Below are 17,932 nucleotides of genomic sequence, written 5' to 3' on the forward strand. Positions count from 1 at the left end.
TGCTCTGAACAATATACAGTGAACAATATGCTTCCCTTTTACCTCAGTAACCCCATTTCTAGAATGTTATCCTGGGATAGAAATACCTCCCAAATAAAGAAATCGTGTTTTATACACAGAAATGTTAGTTACAGTGGTATCTGCATCAGTAGGCCCTTGTCCCATATTTACTAAGAGAAGGGCTGAAGGAACTACGCACGGCAATGTTGGCAACCATTCAAATAGTTCAGGAGAAAATGGCTAAGAAATTGCATGATATCAATATGATAGGATAGTCTGCAACCACGAAAACCATATTTACATTACAATGCTAACTTTCTAAAAAGCAGAATCGGATTACGGAAAATTCTCACGTTCTTAAACAATGCATAGACAAAAGACGGAAGGAACATGAATGATGAGAGTTTCATTGGATTCTGCTTCTGGGATGATGATATAGACATGGACTTCATCTCCCTCTAACATTCTATATGAAACAAATACCAGGAGACCAGAAGGTGGAGAGGAGTAGCTAGGGGGGTCTCAGGACTGGAGGAGTGATATGTTGATGAGTTTTCTGGTTTTTGTTTGTTCATTTTTATATTTTTTATTTTTTTGCCTTATAGACACCACAGTTGGAGCTAAAGAAGTCAGCAGCCCAGAAACACCAGTGAGTCCAGATTTTTAAAAGCCCCAATTAAAATTTGATTGAGAGAGAGAGAGAGAAAACACAAAACAGAAAAGAGGCAGACTAGCAAGACAGAAACCTTGCAGACAATAACTACTCTACTCTAGCCAAACAACACAGAAAACGGTGCGGCCCACCACCACCCATGCCAGAAAAGGCCAAGTGGGAGCCTAGACTTGCACCCCCGGGAGGCTGGAACAAGGAATCCCACACCCTCCCACAGGGGTGGTGCTAGGGAGGCCAAGCAGGGAGCCAGGACTTTCATCCCTACTGGCCAGTAGTGAGGCCCCTCGCCCCTAAGCCAACAAAAACAGAAGGTTTAAATAAGAACCAGAGACTTACAACATAACAGGAAAATGTCCAGGCTTCAGTAGAAAATCTCTTGCACTACCAAGACCAGAAAAATCTCGACTGAATGAAAAAAGACAATCAATAGATGCTGACACCATTAACCAAAAGGATCGAATAGACATTCATAGTACACTTCACCCAAACAACAGACTACACCTCCTTTTCAATGGCCCGTGGAGCACATACCAGGATGGAGCATATCCTGCACCATTAAAGCAAATCTCAACAATTTGAAAATAAATTGGAAATAATTCCAACCACAATGAAATCAAACTGGAAATCAGTAACAGAAAGATAATGGGAAAATCCTCCAAATATGTGGAAACTGAAAATACATTTTTAAATAATCCATGGTTTAAAGAGGAAGTACCAGGAGAAATAAAATAATACATGGAACTGAATGAAAATGAAAATGCAACATATCAAGATTGTGGGGCACAGCTGTAGCAGTGCTGGGGGAAAAAATGTTATGGCACCAAATAGATACATTAGAAAAGAGAAAAATCTCAAATCAGTAATATAGCCCCCACTAAAAGACTCCAGTAAACGGAGAGCAAAACAGACCCACAGCAAGCAGCAGGGAGGAAATAATTAAGATAAGAGCAGAAATCAGTAAAATTGAAAACAGAAACAACAGAGAAAAATCAATAAAACAAAGAGAGAGGGTCCTTTAAAAAAAACTCAATAAAATTGATAAACCTCTAGCAAGACTGACAAATGAGAAAAGGGAAAAGACACAAATTATCGATATCCAGAATGAAACCAGGCTATCAGCAGGCCCTGTGGGCATCAGAGATAATAATAGAACACTGGAAGCAACTCTACACACATCATTTTGACAACTTGGAGGAGGAAATGGATCACTTTGTTGAAAACACAAACTCTTACCCATCACTCACCATGAAATAGATCATTTGAATCGCCTTTTAACTCTTAAAGAAATGGAATTTTTAATTTAAAAACTCCCCCCAAAATACCTCCAGGCCCAGATGGTTTCACTGGAGAATTCTACCAAACATTTATACCAATTCTACACAAATTTCTCCCAGAAAATAGAAAAGGTGGGAACATTCCTTCATTCATTCTATGAAGTTAGCATTATCTTGATACCAATCAAAAAAATTACAAGGAAAACTATAGACCAATATAGCTCATGAACACAGATGCAAAAACCTGTAGCAAAATATTAGCAAATGGAATTTAGTAATATATGAAAAAAGTATATACCAAAATGGAGTGGAGTTTATTCTAAGGGTATAGGATGATTCAATAATAAAAAATCAATTGGTGTTGTCTATTATATTAACAGGCTACAGGGGAAAAAAACTACATGATCATATCAATGAATGCAGGAAAAGAACTTGACAAACTTCAACAACAAATTTGTGATTAAAAAACAAACAAAAACACACCTCTCAGAAAACTGGATATAGAGGGAACTCCCCCAACTTGAAAAGGAGCATCTACAAAAACGCTACAACTAACCTTACACTTAAAGACCGCATGCCTTACCCCTAAGTTCAGAAACCAGGCAATGGCATTGGCTTTGCCTCTCACATTGTGTTGGAATTTCTATAAAGCAAGAAAAGGGGGGGAAGCATACAGTTTGAAAAGGAAGAAATAAAACTGTTCCTATTGCACATGACATGATTGTCTATGTAGAAAATTCCAAGGACTCTACCAAACAAACAGAAAGAAAACCCTGTAAAACTACTCAGTGAGTTTAGCAAAACCATAGGATACCAGATAAGCATAGAAAAATCAACTACATGTTTATACACTGGCAGTGATCATGTGAAATTTAAAATGCAGTATCATTTAATCACTCACTGAAAAATGAAATACTGAGGTGCAAATCTAACAAAACACATAAAGAACTTGTATGCGGAAAACTGTAAAACACTAAAGATAGTCATTAGAGAATCTCAATAAATGGAGAGTCACACATAGTTCACGGATTGGAAGACTCAGCTCAGTGAAGATGTCAATTCTCCCCAAATTGACATTTAGTTTTAACACATTTCCTATCAAAATCCCAGGATGATTTATTTTTAGATACAGAAGATTCTTCTAAGATTTTTATGTAAAAGCAAAGGAACTAGAATAGCGAACACAATTTTGACAAAGAAGAATGAAATGGGAGGAATAAGTCTTTATTGTTAGGACTTCTATGTAGCTGTACCGGTCAAGACTGCCTGGTCATTTTGGAGGGATAGACGTAAAGATCAATGGAACAGAACACAGAACCCAGAATTGGACCCACACAAACCTGCCTGACTGATTTTTGATGGAGGTACAAAAATGATTCCAAAGAGGATAGCCTGCTCAACCAATGGTGCTAGCGTTAGATGGACATCCTTAGGCAAAACCAAAACCAAAACCACACAACTTGATGTCTCACACCTTATACAAAAATTACCTGGAAAAGGATCACAAACTTAAATATAAAAGGTAAAGTTATGAAACTAGTAAAACTAGGAAAAACAAACAAAGGGAAACGAGTTTGAGTTGGCTTTCTCACCCTGGTAACTTAAACGTCCCGACTAAAATACTGGGTAAAGCAGTCTTGGGCGACAACAGGTGCGGTGTTATGGCGATGCTGCAGCTTCTCTTCGGAGCCTGGTCTCTGAAGGTGCCACAGGAGGTGTCTCGGAACATCCCCGGCAATGGCGTCAGCAGGTGTAAGCTGTGTATGGTTTTTCAGAGGGATGCTTTTGGGGACAGAGTTGGTTTGGGTATGAAAGTTCTGTGACCTTGCAAACAAGAGAGCCTTTTCCCTTCAAAATCCTAGTTTTGCACAATTTCACACTTAGGTTGGTATTTGTCTTGCTATCCTGACAGCCTCAGGCATTTTTCACTCCTTAAAAGACCAGAAGGCAAGGAGGGTCTCTGAGGTGCTGTCGTTCTTGTGGATGAGAGAACCCCTCCCCACCCAGGTGCTCTGGAGAATTCAAACACTCATGGCTGGTCCAGGCGCAGGGGACTGATTGGGCACAGGAAGGGATGTCACTGTCTGTCCCATGCAGGGGCTCATTCTCCCCTCCGATGGTTGGCTAGTATCGCATGGAGTTGGTCTCTCTTCCTCAAAGGAGGCCCCTTGTCACCCCCCTGCAGGCCCAGGAGGTTCCCTGTTAATTTTGCCCTCAGGCTGGAGAGAACGGAGTCCCTGCCCAGCCCCAGGCCCTGTTCTGGTCACTTCTGCTTGTGCCCCGGGCTGAGAGTGGGCTCTGCATAGCTCTTGCCCTTGCTTGCCCCTGTCTCTGTCCCCAGGTGTTGCTGTCTGGTCCCAGAAGCTGACTCAGAGCCAGGGCTCAGCTCCTGACTCCAGGCTAGTTAGCAGGCCTGGCCCTCTACCTGGCTGCCTGGCTTCCTTCCCGCCCTGGCTGTCTCTCTGCTGCCTTACCCGGTGGCTCCTTGTCACACCTGGCTGACACCCACTGCCAGGCATCCCTCTCTCCTAGCTGTTAGTCAGGTGGCTGTGGAGTGCTCAGGGGAAGCTCAGTTTGGCACACAGCTCCATGCCTGCCTGGGTCCTGGGGTGCAACAGGGAGTCAACTCCTCTCCCACATCAAAGTACTGGGTGATAGCTGGTTTTATTCCAGAGGAATTGCAAGGAGGAGCAATGGACCCCCTAGAATTAGAAGAGAGCCAGGCACAGATCAGGTTTTGGAGGGTCTTCTCAAACCCCAGGTGTCCACAGGGAGCCCAGTTGATGACAGGAACCCTGGGAAGATATTATAACAGAGCCAGGCACAGATCAGGTCTTGGAGGGTCTTCTCAGGTGTCCACAGGGCGCCCAGTTGATGACAGGAACCCTGGGAAGATATTATAATTGGAGGCTCTGAGGACCATGGCCAAAGACCCACAGCCCAGGGAGTGCTCGGGGGCCCTGCGCCAAGCCTCCCTGTGACTGGCATGCAGCTGGTTCTCTAGATGAGTGGCTTCATGTCCTGCAGCCAGACCAGGTAAGGGGAATTGTACCTGCCTCAACCTGGTCCCCCTCCCGAGGAAGCAAGGCACCGTTTGCTGAGGCGTGCCCGCGTCTGAGTTGTTCCTGGTGCTCACCACGCCAGACCTGAGGTGAGTGTCCCACAGGAGGAATTCCAGCCCTGGCACCCCTGCTCTCATCCTCAGGCAATCCTACCACATTCCCTAGGTGCCAAGGAGGCGGGCCTTCCTAGGAACGCTGGCCTGGGGCTTCCTGGCTAATTTCCAGGGACGCATTCAATTTCGGAGCGGCGAGTCTTCTGGGGTAGACTGAAAAAGCCCATTCCGAACTCTTCTCTTGAAGCTTCTGTATCAAACCTTGTTAAAATATGGAGAAGGCCAGGCAATTCTGTGTCTGCCCTAAAATAAATTTCCCAGAGGAGCCTTTTTAGAAACCTGAATAGCCAGCAACGCTGTTGGGAGCAAGTGTCAGAATGTGGTGTATTCGATGACACAGTAAGGGATGACTCAGTGAGGGGACCTGCCTCATAGAAACGGCTGGTGCTCTGAACACCATCCTTTTTTATGGGCCAGGGAGGTGGAACCAACTGGCCTAGTAAATGACCCTGGCAGAAGAAAGTGAGGAGGAGCAGGGGGGCGGGGAAGGCCAGGGGTCCTCTTGCAGCCAGGGACTGAGGGATTGCAGAAGGTGGCAGTGACATAGTAGGCAAGGATGGGGACACAGTAAAGGGATACCACCCGGCCCGTTAATATTTCCCAATTCTCCCAGTTTCTTTCTTTTTTATAAAAAAAATATATTTGTATTGATTTCAGAGAGGAAGGGAGAGGGAGAGAGAGGTAGAAACATCAATGATGAGAGAATCACTGATCGGCTGCCTCTTGCACGCCCCATACTGGGGATCAACCCTGCAACCCGGGCCTGTATCCTGACAGGGAATCAAACGGTGACCTCCTGGTTCATAGGTCAACGCTCAACCCAATTCTCCCAGTTTCTTGAATGAAAAACTAGTATTTATGCTTCAAAGGAGTTTTCCCATGAGTGATTTAGGGAAATTCTGACAGTCCTAGTCCCATGGGGTGGGGTTGCAAGTGCAAACACAGTCTTGCTCGTTGGGGCACAAGAAGTCAGGGCTGGTGGAAAGCCTGGCTTCAACCAGCATTCACACAAGTTCAATTTCATTTCCTCGGTCACCTGGCCCCGAGTCTCTTAAAACACAGCATTGGCAGGATTCCTGAAGGACTTCTGTTATGTAGACACAGGGTTACTTTGCCTACTGACTTAGAGTCTTCCCCATACGCGCTGAGATGGAGAGGGAGGCAGCAGTCGGATCACAAAGGGCTTTGTGTCCCGAAGAGAGGAGTCAGAGCTTCTTCGGTTGGTTCGTGGGGACAGCAGAGGTCCTTGAATAGGAAGCTCTGTGATTCGCTTTGTTTTTTTTTAGGACTGCCCTGGGAATTCCTCCTTCCTCACAGTCCTGTGTGTATAAATGAAGTTACATTGATGGTGAGATCTGTTTTACTTTCGTAATTTCACACGGTCACACGCCACGTAACAGCAGGGATGTGCTCTGAGAAGTACATTTTTAGGTGATCTCATACTTGTGCAAACATAGACTTGGGTCTAGAACCTAGATGGCCTAGCCTGCTACACACCTGGGCTACATGGTAGAGCCTACTGCTCCCACACTACAAGCATGTACAGCACATTACGGCACAAATCAACATGCAATGAAATCAAGCACAAGAGAAAATGATGTAATTAAAGGACATAGTAAACTGCTGATGTATGAGGCTGCAGCCAGCATAACCCAGCAGGCTATTTTATGGCAAACTTTTTTTTTTTTCTTGTAAGTAGAAAGAGTACACACTACAATAACTCTAAAATGTATAGTGCAGTAAATACATAAGCCAATAGCAGTCGTTTGTTGTCATTATTGTGTATTATGTACTGTTCATAATCGTCCATACTTTGACAGACTGGCAGCCCAGGTGTGTTTACACCAGCATCACCACAAACACCTGAGGAATGCGTGCACTACGACGTTACCACGGCTACGACGTCAGCACTTGACGACAGCTGACGTCACTAGGCGGTAGGAATTTTCCGTGCCATGATAATCTATGGAACCACCATTGCACATGCGTACTTGGTCTGCCATTGAGAGGTCACTATGCTGCACTTGACTGTACGCCCCTGCCGCCTGCGGAAGGACCCCACCCCGACTAGATGTCTCAGGGAGACCCCGGGGGGCGGGGGTGGGGCGCCTCCTGCTGGTAATTCCAGGGTCTGTTGCTGCTGGGCTCCTTCCCAGCTCTCAGCCTCCATTCAGACCACCTGCGCCCACCGATCCTGCAGGTAGGGGCGCTGCTTCTGTGATCTGTCCTGTTAGATGGCCCCACAACAGGGTGACTTCGCCCCATGAGTATCACCGGGGTGCCACACTTTCTCTTTACGAAGACTTTTTATTTAGAGAAGTTGAAGGTTCACAATGAAACTTCTTTATTTTTTTTAGCTTGAGATCCACCACTTTCCTCCCAGAGCACGGAGCTGGATTTGAGGCTCACTTTGAAAGAAATGCTGGTTTGGGCTGTTGCTGGAAGCTTTTCAGCCTTCCCCAAGGCTGGCCATCAGCAACTCAAACATATTTTAGAAGGCAAATTGAATTTGGGCAGCTTGTCCATTGTGAAATGCTGTGTTTCTCTTCTTCGGTGTCAATAATTATGTACAGGAAGGTAGGGGACATAGCGGCTATGGGCGGGTCCTGATATCAAACTGCTAAAGTAGTTCAGATCCTCCTCCTGCCCCGCCCGTGCGACCTTGCACCAGTGACTTTGCTGTGTCTCAGTTTCCTCATCTGTCAAATGGGAGTAATAAACCAATAACTAGCTATGGGCGGGTCCTGATATCAAACTGCTAAAGTAGCTCAGATCCTCCTCCTGCCCCGCCCTGTGCGACCTTGCACCAGTGACTTTGCTGTGTTTCAGCTTCCTCATCTGTCAAATGGGAGTAATAAACCAATAACTATTACCTAGAATTGTTGTGAAGATTAAGTGGATGAATAAAGTTTAAACACAGTGGTGAAGAAGGTGAGAATCATTCTGACAGGAAGAAAGGGAATGTGGATGGTACACCTGCAGTAGAGTAGGAGGAGTTGAATTCCTGGGACTTGCAGACCGGTGGAGCTGTGGGACCCTGCTTTGCGTTTCAAATGAGCATAGTTGTAGGAGGTTGGAGAGTATTTTTCTGTGGGTAAGATTAAGGTGAAGGCCAACAACTATTTTTATGGGGGATTTAAAATGTAGCTTTGCCCAGAATCAGGGGAATAGATGATTTAACCTGGACGAGTATTGTCTCTGTGAGCTTATATGGCTCTTATCACGGGGTACGGAGGAGTTTGAGCTATTAAAAAAGACAAGTTGCAAAATGAAGAAATTATGCCCCTTGTACTCGTGCACTCTGGTGGTTCTGAGAGCAAGGAGCCTGCAGGCTCAGAGACTAATTAAAGGGCGGCTAGGAGCCCCCAGCTCTCCTCGGGCAGCAGAGGTTTCAGGGGCAGCGGGTTCCTCAGCTGCTAGCTGAGGAGGGCTGGGTTTTTCTCACCCTGACCTTGGAGCCTGGGGCTGCTGCTCTGTGTTTAGCCTGGGAGGCGGAAGTATCCTGATGAAGTTCATTGTCTTAAGCTGTCATCCTTGTTTATAGGCAGGAAATGCAGTGGGACTGCTAGAACCCCAAGAGGCCATCCAAACCTAATATTCCAGTGATTCTCTGCCCCCCACGGTAGGTAGGACAGGTGACCAGGCTGGATGGTACTCCGTGCAGAAGGCGGACCAGCCACCAAGACAAGGGGTGTTCTTCCCACACCTCAACCCTCCATTTTTTTTGTGTGTAATTTTTTTTTTATTATCTAAAGCTTAATAACATTAAAACTTTAATAATTAAATTAAGGCAATTTTAGAAAAAGAAAGAAAACCTCCTTCCCTCACACAGTTACGTTTGCACATTCCCCTTCAGTCTTAGTCATGTTGTGAGTATAGTTTTAAAGATTTGAAACCAATGTAATGGACACCATGCAGTCTGGTGCTCATTCAACAGCATCATGTCATAAGCAGCATTAGTGTTGCTATATGATTCCATAATTCTTTTTCAGAGCTTTATGACAAATATTCCATTGAGTTACTAGACCATCATTTGTTTAGTCATTCCCTTGTTAATGGACATTTAGATAATTTTCAACTTGTGTCTGTGATGGTGACTGCTCTGGGAACATGTTTGTTATTTATAGTCAGTTTCTCCTATTAAATTCTTCCTTTGGATAAAATATAGGGGGTGGGCTTACCGGGTTGAAAGGTGTGAACATCTTTTCTTCTTCTTACCATGTATTATCTTCCAAAAGGATTGAACCAATTTCCCATGTTACTGGCTATGTATCATGGTACTATTTCTTTCCCAACTTCTCTCATGTTGGCTGTTGCCATTCGAATTTGTATTATTCATTCTTATAGCGAAACCTTAGTACCCCACATGTGCTTCAAGTGCATTTCCTGTATCATTACCGTCTTCCCTGCACATGACTCTTTCATCCAGGAGGATCTGCAATCCACCATGCCCTGCTGGCCTTAGCTTTTTAGAACATCCCTACAAACAGATTCTGAATCTGTTTTCACTGATTCTTAAACCAGGTCTGGAGTCTCCCCGCCTGCCTCTGGCTCCTGCCAGATTTGATTCTCTTCCACATTCTTCTAGTGTGGCACATTTTCTGTCCAGTTAACTCCTACAGTTGTTTCCATTACGGAGTTACTGTTCCATGCTCTCTGGACAGCATTCCTCCTCCTGCTGGTGAGCACTGATTTAGACAATTAGTGCATGTAGCAGGGAAGAACATTCCCCATAGGTTTGATTATAATGTGTCTTCTCTTAACAGGAGTTGTCTATGTTTTTTTTTGCCATTCATTCATTCATTCATTCTAACAAATATTACTTGAGTGCTTAAAATATTCTGGATGGTACAGATATGAGTGAAGATATAGTTTCTGCCCTCATCATATTTTTCCAGGGACACACTATTCACAAGCAATTCAATGAGTGAATAATATATCAGGCAGTGATAAGTGCCAAGGAGACAAAAATAGGGTAAAGGGACAGAGAATGCTGGAGAAATGTGGGCAATGGTGTCCTGGAGCTGGTGTGTACAAGCTCCTGAAAATTGTGTGTATATCTCTTTCCAGCCCATATTTAATTATCTCCTGTTGGCAGCTTGACATTGGCCATGATGGAAGTATTTACATCACACACATTAAATACTACCATTCAGGAACAACTGGTCGTTAAACTTTTCTCAACACACACTGGATATGGGGTTGCTATTTTGTATGGGTTAGTTAGGGAAAACCTCACTGATAACATTTGACCTAGAGGGAGTGAGGGAGGGGGACATATGGGTATCTGGGGAAGAGCATTCCAGACAGAGGGAACAGCCAGCGCAAAGTCCTGAGGCAGGTTGTGGTTGGCATGCTTTAGAAAAAGAAAGGAGGCCAGTGTGGCTGACGCAGATTTGGAAACAGTGGGAAACAGGAAGAAGGGTGCTAAATGATGAGGTGGGGGTAAGGGGAAGACTGGGAGGAGATAAGAGCAGATGTAGGCCTTGTAGATCATTGTAAATATTCTGGCTTTTACTCCTGATTTGAGGTGAAAGTCACTGGAGGATTTTGAGCTGGGCAGTGTCATGTTTTGATTTATGTTGTAAAAGGATTGCCCTGGCTGCTGTGTTGAGAGCAAAACTGTAGGAGGGCAGAATTCCAATCATTAACAGGTGACCGAGATAAGCCAGGAAAGAGCTGATGGTGGTTTGGATTGGTAGTGGAGGTGAAGAAATGTTTAGATTCTGAATACATCGTCAAGGAAGAACCCACAGTATTTGCTGATGGATCCGTTAGGCTGTGTGTGCTAAAGAATCAGGATGATCCCTTTCTATTAAGGCATTTTCTTTTCTTTTTTAAAGTTGGAAAACATTTTTTATTTTTTAAAATTTATCTTTATTGTGGAAAGTATTACAGATGTCCTCCCTTTCTCCCCATTGACCCCCTCCACCCCAGTCCTGCCCCTTCCCCAGGCCTTCACCACGCTATTGTCTGTGCCCGTGGGTTATGTACATATGCACACAAATTATCTGGTTCATCTCTTCCTTCCCACCCCCCGACCCCCGCTTCCCTCTGAAATGTCAGTCTGTTGCATGCTTCAATGTCTCTGAGTCTGTTTTGTTCGTCAGTTTAATTTGTTCATTAGATTCCACATATAAGTAAGATCATGTGATACTTGTCGAGGCTTTTTCTTATATTAATCTTAAAGAAAGCATTTTAGTTGAGGGAAATTTGAGGCATGGTGGCAGGATCTATACCCAGTTCTTTGATTTATACTTCATTCTTCTACACAAATCTTATTCTGAGGAAAGATCTCTTTTTGACTATGTGTGATACCAAGCAGTTCAGTTTTAAGTAACCCAACCAAGCACAAACTGTGGGGAGAATGCTGGAGGTCCGTAGAATCCATTCTCCCCTTACTTTATACATAGCAGCAGAAGTTACGTCGGATATGAGGCAGCTAGATATACCTCTGGAACCTAGTATAGGCCAAGGGAAGGTGAGTGAAAGTATCACTTCCAGGTGAATGCCACACAAGAGAAGACATTTTTCCTCTCCCTCTACCCCCTAAACTCAAATCCTGATGTCAGATGTGCCAATGACTTGGCGTTGACCATGAGCCAAGAACTGTGAACCAATAAAATACAGAAAACCAAGGTTCTGAGATAATCATGTAGAGCCGTTACCCCTCACTACTTCCCTTAGAACTGCTTTATGAGAGAAAATACAATATTTTTTAGGTCATAGATTCTTGGGGGTCTTTTTGGTACAGCAGCTTCACCTTTACCCTAGCTAATATAAGAGCCAATTCCAAAACCAACCAACCAACCAACCAACAGAAATCAGAAAGTAGAAAGTGACCTACTCCAACTGAGGAAGGAAGCCTAAAGGATCAGAACATTTACACAGGTGCACATAGAGGAAGAACAAGGACAAAGGACTGTCCAGTAGCTGGACGCACTGACAGAAGGCTGGCCAGGATTTTAGGTGGAAACAGTGGGAACAGATTTACACTGGTAATAGTGAGTAGATGGACATTGGGTAAAGCAGAGAAAAGAATGCTGGAGTTTTAAGGCAGGAAGAATTTGTTAGCACAAGACCAATATGTATTGGAAAGTGGGGGCAGGGGTAGAAAGCTGAGAGGGGAGGATGTTCTACTGTGGAGGCAGCAACATGTGAGAAACCATCCTGTGAGAAGACACTCTTGCAGTCACTAAGAAGGTGCGTAGGGACAACCCAGTAGGTCTTTTGAAAATATGTCTTTTATTGGCCATGCACTAACCTTGATCTATGCTAAAGGTGGGGGGGAAAGACACCTAACAACCTTCCCCATTAAAGTTAATGGGGAATCGCCTTTAAAGTCTACGGGCAGAATATGGCATGATGAATCTGTATGATTATTTCATGACGCTTCCCAGAGATAAATAAGGCTCTTAAGAGACATGTTTATTGGTGAACAATTTATGTCAGTGTACATACCATCAGCTGGAATGTAATACACAATTGCTGAGGATAAGACAGGAAACGATTACCAAGTTTGGCTCCAGCTGGTGCTGCACCCGTGGGAATGCCGTGAATAATGGCCGAATCACAATGAAGATAAATTGGTGTACTGGGCAAACACTTCCAGGGAACTAACAGAATCTCTCTAAGGAGCTGGTATTCCCTTGAAGGCCACTTTGGAGGGCAGGTCCATGTCTTTGGCAGGAGGAAAGGAGCCACGGCCCCATACTCCAGGGTCCTGTCTAGGCACCCATGTGAACCTGAGTTTCAGCTGAGCCACTGGACTTCCGTCTTCTGTCTTCCCCATAGCCCTCTGGGTGTCTGCAGCTGGAAGAGCTCTGCCCACTTCCCTTCTCGCTGAATCTCCACTTTGTCATTCTGAGGGGACATTCCTATAGTTCAGTTCCTTACCTCCCAAGTATGTCTACATCTTCCATGGTTTGACTCTCACTCCCCCACTCTTCAGAGGCTGCTCTTGCCCCTGCTGCTCAGTGTGGCAGTAAATAAGCACAGAAGTGCTCTGCTTTCCAGCCCACATCACGCTAGTCCCCACTTTTATTTACTGCTCATGATGTTCCCCTTCCACACAGCACCTTCCCATAGTTCACCACTTTTAGGGTTCATTTCAGGTGTCAGTTGTCCCACCTCCTTTTCCCTCCAATTCTTCAGGGTAGCTTGAAGAGGTAGAGGCAGTAGAGAAGACCATCTAGGGAAGCATGAAGTGATTACTAATAGAGCTTATGTTAATCCACTTGTGGTATATCATTTGCAAAAATGACCACAAGTATTCCCCCTTCACCTAACCGTGTTGCTATGCAATCTGACTTTGTAGCTCTTTCTATCAAGACGTGAAGTCTGTTTCCCTACCTCTTGAATCGGGGTTGGCTTTAAGGCTTGCTGTAGCCAATAGAAAGTGGCAGAAGTGACACTGTGTCAGTTCTGAGTCTAGGCCTCAAAAGGCTTTGCGGACTTCTTTCTCCTAAAAACCAGTCCAGTCATGTGGACAGGCCCAGGCTAGCCAGCTGGATGATGAGAGACGAAATGGATAGGAAATGAGTCAGTCCAGTTGTCCAGGGCAGGCCTCAGAAATGTGAGGGCTCAGTGAATACCAGCAAAGCCAACCAACAGCTGACCCGCACTTGACTGCAGATGTGTGAGGGAGCCCAGCCAAGAACAGAAGGACTGCCCAGCTGAGCCCATCCCCAATGCCAGGATAGCAGGTTCTTGAATAATGTCGTTTTGTTATAACATTGATAAGATGCTGTAGGAACTCAACTCTGGTTTATAGCAATCAGCCTATGGTAAAATTAGTTCCATTATACATTGTTTCCCTTAAAGTCCAAGAACCTACAGATGACGTTAAGTGAGGACTGACTTTACATAGCATCGTGTGAGCTAGATAAATGCTGTGGTTTTAGGCCATGTAGTTTTGGGGTTGTTTGTTATGTAGCAATAGATAACTAACATTATTTAACAAAGTTGGATGGGGTCTGAGAATCTGAAATGGTGATGTGTGTTCCTTTCCCTACACTTAGCAATCAGTGCAAATAATTTCATTGTCTTTTAATTATTTTACTAGCTATTAGAGGGGGACATTTCTGGCTAATGTCTAAGTCAGTGGCACAGCTGATGAATTCCTAAAGCCTAGTTCCATAGTCCCTCATATCTTTGGACATTATCCCCAAGGAGAGACAGCACCCATGGCTACCCTACCACGGAGGATCTATCCTAGCTCCTTCTGCCATTCCTCGGAGGTGTGCAAGGATGGAAAAGCATAGAAGGCAGACTGTGGCACTGACAAGACTAGACTTGAAACCTGACACTGACTAACCCAGTGATGGCGAACCTACGACACGCGTGTCAGAGGTGACACGCGAACTCATTTTTTTTGGTTGATTTTTCTTTGTTAAATGGCATTTAAATATGTAAAATAAATATCAAAAATATAAATCTTCATTTTACTATGGTTGCAAATATCAAAAATTTTCTATATGTGACACGGCACCAGAGTTAAGTTAGGGTTTTTCAAAATGCTGACACGCCGAGCTCAAAAGGTTCGCCATCACTGGACTAACCTCTTTGAGCCTCAGTTTCTTCATCAGTAAACTGGGAACAGCAATACTGGCCTCCCAGGGTCATTGTGAGGATTAAATGAGATAGTCCGTGATCAGGGCTCAGCAACCTGTAGGATTGGGAGGTCGAGCTGGGAAGCCTAGAGTAACTGAGGAGCTTAGAAAAGATGTGTCCTCCCACCTGAATGAGGAGACCATCCCAATGCCTTCTTGCCAGGTACAGTCCTCAGTTAAGATCATCCCAGAGCCATCTGAGAAGATCCAGGGCAGGTAGAACTTCCCCTTTGCTCAGAAATCATGCACCTGGCAGTGGGTCCCGCCTTTAAAGGCTTAGCTGATGTCCTGGTCAGGACAGGGCTGTGCTCTTGGCAAACCATCTCTGCTCTTTGTGCTGGCGATGTGGTGTTTAGTGAATTCCTTCCTGTTTCTGAGCCCAGAAATGATTGTCTTGGTGGCCAGGGTATGTGTTTTCCCCAGAAGAACATATGAGTAGGGACTGATTTGCTCATTTGCATCTAGTTCGCTCCTACTTCCTGCCCTCTGTCCCCATCTGCACCCCCAGCCCTCAACATTGCTCCAATTCCTGTGGGTCTGCAGGCTGAGCCCGGGCTGTGGATTTACGTCCATCAGAAGCCTGATTGAGGGTTAGGAGACATCATTTGGGATGTGATGACAATCACAGGCACAGACCCTACAGTTGTGGCTGCTGTTTCTTTTCATAGACCATTCCCAGGAGGCCTCCATCCTACGCCGTTGCCAATATCTGCTCAAAGCAGCATATTTCTCCATAGCTCTAGAAAACTTTAAAGGGAAAACACTGAAGCTTTGGGTTGTCTATTCTTTTTGTCATCCCCTATATCAGTGGTTCTCAACCTTCTGGCCCTTTAAATACAGTTCCTCACGTTGTGACCCAACCATAAAATTATTTTCGTTGCTACTTCACAACTGTAATGTTGCTACTGTTTATGAATCGTAATGTAAATATCTGATATGTAGGATGGTCTTAGGCAACCCCTGTGAAAGGGTCATTCAACCGCCAAAGGGGTTGCGACCCACAGGTTGAGAACCGCTGCCCTATATCATTCCATATTCTTCCAGAATTTTTGTATGTGCGTACATATATATGCATTGATATATATATATATATATATATATATATATATATATATACACACACACACACACACACACACAACACACACACACACACATATATATATATATGCATACACACAGGAATGTATCACTTCCCATTTATATGTATGTGTATACATGAAGAGATAATACTTGTGTGCATATACTTATCTATATACATATATGTACCTATGTAAAATGAGATCATATGGGTTAGCAGCCTTTTGTTTTCCCATACTATATGATAAGCATCTTTCTCGATCAGTAAACCTTTATTAAAAGGTCACAGGCTGGAGACCAAAAGCCAAATTCAGTGCATAGGTGATCCTGATTGAGAGTAGAGTGTCTTTTAAAGACTTGAATTTGAATGTCTTAGGAAGGGGCATATATCCTTCAATCCCTGACGGGCCTTGGAGGCATTTAAGATTGTCATCCCGAGTTTCATATGATTTATAATGACCATGATGCTACCATATAAATCAATATTTCTCAGTAGTAGCTGGCATTTGGGGCCAGACAACTCCTTGTTTCTGGGGCTATTTTGTGCACTGCAGGACACTTAGCATTCTCCGTCCCCATTAACTCAATGTCAAGAATGTCCCCAGGTCGAGGAGACGCATCCTCCTGCGTCGCCCTGCGATGAGCTCCCCAGTGGTTCCAGGCGACCTGCAGCTTCCCCCGAGTCAGAGGGCCCAGTTCGCCTTCAGAGTAGTAGAAACGAGGGAATGATGACATCTGAGGGTCTGGTCCAAGAAGAGACAAAAGTTCTGAAACTTAAGACAAAAATGGCTGATAAAGAAAATGTCCATAGACCTACAAGGAGCAAAAATAATGTAACAATGGGAAAAAATTGTATTCTGTTAAAACCTTCTAATGAATTAACCAATTCAACTATAGCCACTGATATATATAACTTGGAGAATAATCAAACTCTGCAGTTGTTACCAATTACAAATGATCGCCAAGGTCAACGTATGACATTAAGCCAAGCGTTTCACATTAAAAACAATAATAAAAAGAAACAGGTGACTACAGAAAAACCAAAGCAAGATGCTAACGTGCTCAAGAAACCTGTGCTTGGATCTTATCGTGGCCAAATTGTTCAATCTAAGGTTAATTCGTTTAGAAAACCTGTACAAGTCAAAGATGAGCATTCTGCAATAACAAAGAAACTTTCAACTCCTATCTCTAAGGCCACAAAACCTCAGCCTATAAACACAAGCAGTGTAACAGCAAAAAGTCACAGAGCCTCAAATATGATGACTACGACTAAATTTGTGAGGGCTACATCTCAGAATGAACAACTTTTATGTCCTCCTATTAGAAGTCACCACAGTAATACTCATAATACCCAGGACTCCCTGAAACAAGGCATTGCCAATGTTACAGTTCGGAAAGGGTCTCATGAGAAAGAATTACTACAATTAAATAGAGTTTTCTCTAGTGTCAAAACCATTTCTTCTCAGGAAGTAAAAGGAAATAAGACAGTATCAAGAAGCATCACATCCGAAATGATAGCCAGGTCTACTTCATCTTCTAATATCAAACAGATAGAAAAGTCAAAAACCATTGAGCAGTGCAGGCATACTATAGCAAAAGAAACTATCAATAGAAGGGCTCAGCCCAAAGAAACCGTAGAAGAAAGAAAAGTTCGTCTGAGTGAGTGGAGAGCTAGCAAAGGAAAAATATTGAAAAGGCCTCCTAGCTCAGTAATAACCCAGCCTGAACCTGAAGGACAGAATGAAAAACTAGTTGGGTCATTTTTGGACTACCCTGGCAGAAGAAGATGAACAAAGATTATTTACTGAAAAAGTAAACAAGACAGATCCCACTTCTCACCAGGGCATTCTGTGATACAGGCACAGTCTTTAAAAAGTGAGTAGAGGCTTTTGCTTAAGGCCAGAGCTTGGCTGGAGAAATAGGGTGTCTGGTGACCCCTTGGTCTCAAGAGCTTTACAAACAGGGAGAACCTCTTTGATCCACCCTCTGTGGAACCCCAAATGATGAGATAGGCTGCGGGTGGCATTAACATTTATGTTATGCACTGCATATCTATATTGCATATGTATTTATGCACTATATTTAATAGATATGTACATAAAAAGTGTCAGAAGTTTTC

At 44.0% G+C, this 17,932-nt stretch overlaps 1 long non-coding RNA gene across 1 annotated transcript; it reads left to right on the forward strand.

The window, feature by feature from the left end:
* The first annotated feature begins 5,000 nt into the window (after positions 1–5,000).
* On the forward strand, positions 5,001–17,631 carry LOC106725079. The gene is made up of 3 exons (XR_001360957.1): positions 5,001–5,012; positions 8,222–8,227; positions 17,459–17,631. It is a non-coding gene; the product is annotated as an uncharacterized LOC106725079 (long non-coding RNA).
* The last annotated feature ends 301 nt before the right edge of the window (positions 17,632–17,932 follow it).

The sequence above is a fragment of the Myotis brandtii genome, unplaced genomic scaffold, assembly GCF_000412655.1.
Source record: "Myotis brandtii unplaced genomic scaffold, ASM41265v1 scaffold134, whole genome shotgun sequence".
NCBI lineage: Eukaryota > Metazoa > Chordata > Mammalia > Chiroptera > Vespertilionidae > Myotis > Myotis brandtii.